Below are 7,387 nucleotides of genomic sequence, written 5' to 3' on the forward strand. Positions count from 1 at the left end.
CAATGAAGGTTTAATAAGAAAATGCCTGGATTCGTAAAAAATCTATAGGCCCCAAACGGACCTACAAGACCTCTACCCCAGTGGATGAGGGGACGCTAACGATAGCAGAACGGTAATCGTGGCGGAACGTTGGCACAAACGGAAAGCTGATCCGAACGGAAAGCTGGTTCGGGGGAAACATTCGTTATGGAGGAACTTAATCCGGAACAAATCTTGGGCAGAAGCGGAACTTAGACAGGTCGCACAGTTACCATGGCAATGACGCGCGCCCTGAGGGCGGTGGCAGCGACGCAGTGAGACCTGGGAGGAGACAGAGGCAGGGCTTGCAACGGAAGTGGCCTCTCTCCCTCTGCAGGGCTGGGGAAGATGCTGCGCCCTGCGTTACCGTGGCTGTGCCTTGGCCTCTGCAGCCTCCTGGTGGAGCAAGTAGAGGCCCCGAGCCCCCTGGATCCGCAGGAGCGGAGCCGGCCATACGCGGTGCTGCGCGGGCAGAACCTGGGTAAGCGGCCCTCGGGCTGGCGGGCGGCGGGTAGTGCCTGAGTTTTGCTCCGGGTGCTGGAGCCGGGCATGTGCGGAGCGGACAGGGGTTAGAGTAGGGGGATGGGTGGGAGGGGGTGCAGTTGAGGCCTCTCAGGGGTCCGCAAGACCCCGTCTCCAAAAGGCTGGGGCAGAAGGCCTCAGGTTTACCGGTCAACACAAGGCATGGTGTCCAGTAGGCTCTCAGTATGTGCTGGTTGCCCATGAACGAAGTGCAGTCCGATCTCAGACTGGGTCCTCTACTCTCTGGCTGTGTGGGCTGAGGCTGGACAAGGCACAACATTTACCCCACCCCTCTTCTTTCCCAAAGGAGCCAGTATTTGTTGCAAAAACGGTAACAGTTGTTGAGCATTTCCTATATCCCATGTCTTGTGCTAAGCATTTTGTATACGCGAATTCATTTGAGCCTCACAGTAACTTAATGAGAAAGGTACGATTTTGCAGCCCTATTTTTTTTTTTTTTTTCTTTTAAGATAGGGTCTCTGTCGCCCAGGCTGGAGTGCTGTGGCACGGTCTTGGCTCACTGCAGCCTTGGCTTCCTGGGTTTAAGTGATCCTCCTACCTCAGCCTCCCAGGCGAGTAGCTGGGACTACAGGCAGGCGTCGCCATGCCCGGCTAATTTTGTTGTTATTGTTTACCTTTTGTAGAGATGGGGGTCTCATTTTGTTGCCCAGGCTGGTTTCAAACTCATGGGCTAAAGCAATCCTCCCGCCTGGGCCTCCCAAAGTGTTGGGATTACAAGTGTGAGCCACTGCACCTGACCTTGCAGCTCTATTTTCCAGATAAGGAAAATGAGGCTCAGAGAAGTGAGGTTATTTGCCCCAAGTTAAATAGTTAGGAAGTGATAAGGCCAATACTAGAACTTGTTTGGTGGGGCTTGAAACATAAGTTGTGGGAGGATATCTTCAAAACACACACACACACACACACACACACACACTACATACATACGTGTGTGTGCGACGTGTGTGTGCGTGGCTTTGGAAGGAGTTCTGGAACTTACAGCTTAACAAACGTCACAATAAATTTGCCTCTTGCCAAAGCCTTCCCTTCCTGCTGTATATCCTTGGTACATCTGTATATCTACAAAGTGGCTACTAGTATCATTTTGGATTATCATGACTCTACATGAACTCAGTGTCTGCCATGTATTTACCCCTTCCTGTGTACCTAGCAGTCTACACATCACACTCTACATATCTAGTTTCCACACATTATCCCACTCGATCCTTCAGAACAGGGTTTCTCAACCTGGATATTACGACATGTTGAATACATGATTTCAGTGGGCAAGGGGGACTATCCTAAACACTGTAAGAACTTTGGCGGCATCCCCAGCCCTTCGATACCAGTAGCACCCCCACCCCCAATCAAGGTAGTCACAATCTCTCCAGACGTTGCCAAATGTTCACTGGAGACCAGATCCCCATTTGAGAACCACTGCTGTGGAACAGTACTACTGAAAGGGTAGTCTGTAGACCAGTGTGAGACTGCAAACTATGTTATCTGCAAAGAGATGACTACAGAAATTGAGAGTGTTTTGAAACTTAACAGTTTGACATCGTTGCAACATCCAAGCACTTAGAGACCAGTTCTAGGTGTCTCTGAACTGGAATGCTTTGCAGATGAAGGGAGCTGGTTATTAGTCATGCACAGGGCTATGTAGTGGTCTGAGACAGACTAGAAATTATAAAAACTATTTCTTTGCTGTAGATAGTTTGAGAAATGCTATCATAGACAATCCTGTACAGTTACGTGGTTTTTTGTTTTTGTTGTTTTTTTTTAATATGGAGTTTTGCTCTTATTGCCCAGGCTGGAGTGCAACGTCGTGATATCAGCACCCTGCAACCTCCGCCTCCAGGGTTTAAGCGATTCTCCTGCCTTAGCCTCCCGAGTAGCTGGGATTACACCACACCTAGCTGATTTTTGTATTTTTAGTAGAGGCAGCGTTTCACCATGTTGGTCAGGCTGGTCTCGAACTCACTGCAAGCCTCCTGAGTTCAAGTGATTCTCCTGCCTCAGCCTCCCAAGTAACTGGTACTACAGGTGCACACCATCATGCCCAGCTAATTTTTGTATTTTTAGTAGAGATGGGGCTTAACCATGTTGGTCAGGATGGTCTCAATCTCTTGACCTCGTGATCTGCCTGTCTTGGCCTCTCAAATTGCTGGGATTACAGGGATGAGCCACCGTGCCCGGCTTAAAACAGTCCTTTAAGGTTCTGCCTGCGCCTGCCATTCAGCCAACTGTCAGTGTGTGCGAAGTCTAGCGAGAGGTGAAAGGATGACTAGTGGGGAACTGATCAGTCCCCACATGCATGGCCATTGTATGCCTAACAACTCATGGTTGTAAGCTCCTTTTTATTTATTTATTTATTTTTTATGGACAACCAGAGTGATCAGCGCCTTTTTAAATTTTATTTTTATTTTATTTTATTTTTTGATATAGAGTCTTGCTCTGTTGCCCAGGCTGGAGTGCAATGATGTGATCTTAGCTCACTGCAACCTCCGGTTCCCAGGTTCAAGTGATTCTCTTGCCTCAGCCTCCCAGGTAGCTGGGGTTACAGGCGCCTGCTACTGTGCCCGGCTAATTTTTTTTTTTTCGAGACAGAGTCTTGCTTTGTTGCCAGGCACCAGACTGGAGTGCAGTGGCACAATCTCAGCTCACTGCAACCTCTGCTTCCCAGGTTCAAGCAATTCTCCTGCCTCAGCCTCCTGAGTAGCTGGCACTACAGGCACGTGCCACCATGCCCAGCTAATTTTTATATTTTTTAGTAGAGATGGAGTTTCACCATGTTGGCCAGGATGGTCTCGATCTCTTGACCTCGTGACTTGCCTGCCTCAGCCTCCCATAGTGCTGGGATTACAGGCGTGAGCCACCATGCCCAGCAATTTTTGTATTTTTAATAGAGATGGGGTTTCACCATGTTGGCCAGACTGGTCTCAAACTCCCGTCCTCACATGATCCACCTGTCTCGGCCTGTGCTGGGATTACAAGTGTGAGCCACTGTGCCCAGCCATTTTTATTTCTTAAAGGTAGATTTCCATCCCCCAATTCAGTCTTCTGCATTCCTGCTTTGGGGGGTTTTTCATTTGTTTTTTTCGGTGAAGAGGATTCTTCAAAGGGAGTTTAAAATTTTTTTAGAGCCCTTCTAAAATGCAAAATACAAGAAAATGGTTGATTTACATGAAATTTTATAAATTGAACTTTAAGTTCAATTGTAGTCCAAACCTTAGAAATTCAGAATCCAAGACTTTTGGAAATTAGGGCAGATATTTATTTAACAAGGGCTATTTTGAGACACGACATTTAGTTCATGTAGGTTGTAGATTTTGTTTGACAAAGATCTTAAAATTACTTCTAGCCTTTGGAGTTATGACATGCTGTCTTTGTCACCTTCTCCTTCCTTCCTCCCCCTCACTCACCAAAAAAAGATGACTTTTCTATAGAGTCAGTTTTTTTTTTTTTTTTTTTTTTTCTTTTGAGACGGAGTTTCGCTCTTGTTACCCAGGCTGGAGTGCAATGGCGCGATCTCGGCTCACCGCAACCTCCGCCTCCTGGGTTCAGGCAATTCTCCTGCCTCAGCCTCCTGAGTAGCTGGAATTACAGGCACGTGCCACCATGCCCAGCTAATTTTTGTATTTTTAGTAGAGACGGGGTTTCACCATGTTGACCAGGATGGTCTCGATCTCTCGACCTCATGATCCACCCGCCTCGGCCTCCCAAAGTGCTGGGATTACAGGCTTGAGCCACCGCCCCCGGCATATAGTCAGTTTTAAAATAATAACTGGTTTAAGCATGGAGGGTAGGGAAAGGGGGTATCACAGATACTACACAGTTACTGATTTAAGTAAAACTACGGTCACATCTTGGTTTTTCAAAAGAACAGTAATGAGACTTAAGAACAACCCTGGTCTGGAACCCGATGTCCCTACAAACACACATCAGTGTACATTTGTTTGTTTTGAATGCTTCCCAAGATTGCTGAGATAGTCACAGAAACAAGATTGCATAACACTGCTGCTATTGAATAAACCTCTGACAGGTTGCTGGTTACGTTAGTAGTTTATTTTTTCTTTTTTTGTTATGTAGTAGTTTAAAGCCCAGTTCCTTATCCTGTACCACCAGGGCTCAGCTTGTGTAATCAATTGTAGTTCCCATTTCTCACCTGAGCACCTTGAAAATTTCAGGTGTGATATTTAGTCTTAAAAACATAACAGATTTGTGAGTTAGTTGCTTCTCTGGTCAAAAGGCCCTTGTCAAGACTCACCTTGGGACTGAAATACTTGAATGAATCCCCAGATCTTTATTAATGGCTTTAAAGACATAGTTGGGTTTCCTGCTCCCTTGTCCCCCTGTAATCAGACAATTTTCCACACAAAATCCAGAGGGATCTTTTTTTTTTTCCAACTAAATCAGAGGATGTTATTCTTTTGCCGACAACCCCCCAATGGCTTCTCTTAAAACTTAAAATTTATGTTTCCTTCATGGTCTCCAAGGCCCTGCACAGACTGGCCCCGGCCTTCCTCTCCAGCCTGATTTCCTGCCTCTCTTCCTGTACTCCTTGCCTGGTTGCCTCCTTTCTGTTCACTGAGTGTGTCGGGCTGATTCAGGACTCAAGGCTCTTCCTCAGCTGATCCTTGGGCCTGTAGTGAGCTCCCTGCAGAGCTTCACTTATAAGGGCTCAGCTTGGTTTTGTTTGTTTGTTTGTTTGTTTGTTTTTAAGATGGAGTCTCACTTTGTGGCCCAGTGGCACAATCTCGGCTCACTGCTACCTCCACTTCCTGGGTTCAAACGATTCACATGCCTCAGGCTCCTGCGTAGCTGGGGCTACAGGCGCATGCCACTATGCCTGACAAATTTTTGTGTAGAACTGGGGTTTCACCATGTTGGCCAGGCTGGTCTTGAACTTCTGACCTCAAGTGATCCACCCACCTAGGCCTCCCAAAGTACTGGGATTACAGGTGTGAGCCATTGCACCCGGCCTGTCTCAGCTTGAGAGTCTCCTCCTCGGATGCTTCCTGACCATCCCACCTCCTGCTGCCCACCATCTCCATCCCCAGCATGTTACTGTTTTTTTGTTTGTTTGTTTGTTTTTTCACGGTATATCAAGCTGTGTGAAATGCTGTCACCTGTATGTTTCTCCTGTGACAATAGATGGAGACACCTGGAGAGAGGGTCTGTTTACAGCTGTTTGTACAGCACCTGACACAGTGCCTGGCAGCAAGTGGCATTTGATCAATCATTGACAGTGAATGGATGACCTGGAACTGCCATTTGGAAGTAACCTGTTTTCCCTTTGCAGTGTTGATGGGGACCATTTTCAGCATCCTGCTGGTGACTGTCATCCTTATGGCATTTTGTGTCTACAAGCCCATTCGGCGTCGGTGACAGCCAGATGGCATCGGTGACAGCCAGTTCTTCAATGAGTATTTGGGAATAGGATAACTTGTGTTGCACATGGGCCAGTGGAGAAGTTGGAATCAAAAACTTTCCTACCTGGAAATGACCTTTGGTCTGGACGGTTGATAAACGCTAAATGATTTAGAACATCTACTAGCAATTATTTTTCCTAACACTGTAGTGCAAAGAACTGGCCCCTCAGTTTGCTTCTCAGTGTTTCTTTTTCTGACTGTACTTGTTAAAAGTAAGGCCTGAAAGCTCCAAAGGTCAGTGTAAAAATGGAGTGTTCATTCATTAGAAAGAAAACATGGTAACCTTATGAGTGCCTGTGAGAACCACACTGGAAAGAACTAACCATTAAATGCTTGAAAATGTTAATAGGAGGGAGACTTACAATATAGACTTTCTGTATTTAAGAATCATTTGGTCACAACGGGTTAAGAATCACAGATGTTTTTTCTCACCTGAGTTGGCCTAGAATGCGCTGGTTGCAAAGTGGTGTCAGCTGCGAGGATCTTGGGCCCTCATTTCTCACCTGCATCCAGCCCTGCACTCAGGTCCTCACCCCGAAGGCAGAGTCACATCAGGTAGACCTGTTACTACATGCACATTTGGCCTGGAAAGCTCTGAGGTTGGACTGGAAATGTTACCAGGTTGGTCCCTCACAAAAAGGACTCTGTCCTGCTCAGACGCATTAATCTCCCTTGCCCTGCCTTTGAGTCTTTCTAGCCCACGGTCTGAAACTTGAGGTAACTTTCCAGATTTAGAATCTAAAAGGCTCAGCAGGTGGTCTGTTCATCTCTGGGTGGGGAGGGCCCAGCCAACAGAAATGCACGTCCACTGTGCGGGCCAGTGTGTGTTTACACAAATTTCATCTCAGCTTTGAAAATGCTGCTATTAGTTTGCACTGTTGGTGAACTGGAATTTTTCCTCCTATTGAAATGATACTTTCATACTTATAGAGTGGTCATCAATATTTATTTTAAGGTGCTAGATTTAATTTTGTTATTACATTGAAATGCTTATCTTGTGTTCATTCAAACAGCACTGATTTTAACAACCTGCATTTAATGTGAAATAACTGAAATAAGATGTAACTGTTTAACTTAAGGATTTTGTTTGTAATCTTGTAACATTGAACCATTAAAATGTTCACTGTTCTGTGCTTTTAAGCAAAATGTCAATTAAAGTTAAATCCTATATACTGTTCTACTTCACCAATTATTTCCCAAGTGTTTGAAATGCAGATGTTTGAATTTGATCTAATCACTTAAGGAAGCCCTGTGAAGTGTAATTTTTTTTTTTTTTTTTTTTTTTTTTTGGAGATGGAGTTCGATTCTTGTTGCCTGGGCTGGAGTACAATGGTGCAGTCTCGGCTCACTGCAACCTCCACCTCCTGGGTTCAAGTGATTCTCCTGCCTCAGCCTCCCAAGTAGCTGGGATTATA

At 45.9% G+C, this 7,387-nt stretch overlaps 1 long non-coding RNA gene across 1 annotated transcript; it reads left to right on the forward strand.

Annotated features, from left to right (window-relative positions):
• Positions 1-275: 275 nt before the first annotated feature.
• LOC101036750 (uncharacterized) lies at positions 276-7,142 on the forward strand. Its single transcript, XR_005580041.2, has 2 exons — positions 276-499; positions 5,843-7,142. It is a non-coding gene; the product is annotated as an uncharacterized LOC101036750 (long non-coding RNA).
• Positions 7,143-7,387: the final 245 nt, after the last annotated feature.

The sequence above is a fragment of the Saimiri boliviensis genome, chromosome 7 (genome assembly GCF_048565385.1).
Source record: "Saimiri boliviensis isolate mSaiBol1 chromosome 7, mSaiBol1.pri, whole genome shotgun sequence".
NCBI classification, from domain to species: Eukaryota; Metazoa; Chordata; class Mammalia; order Primates; family Cebidae; genus Saimiri; species Saimiri boliviensis.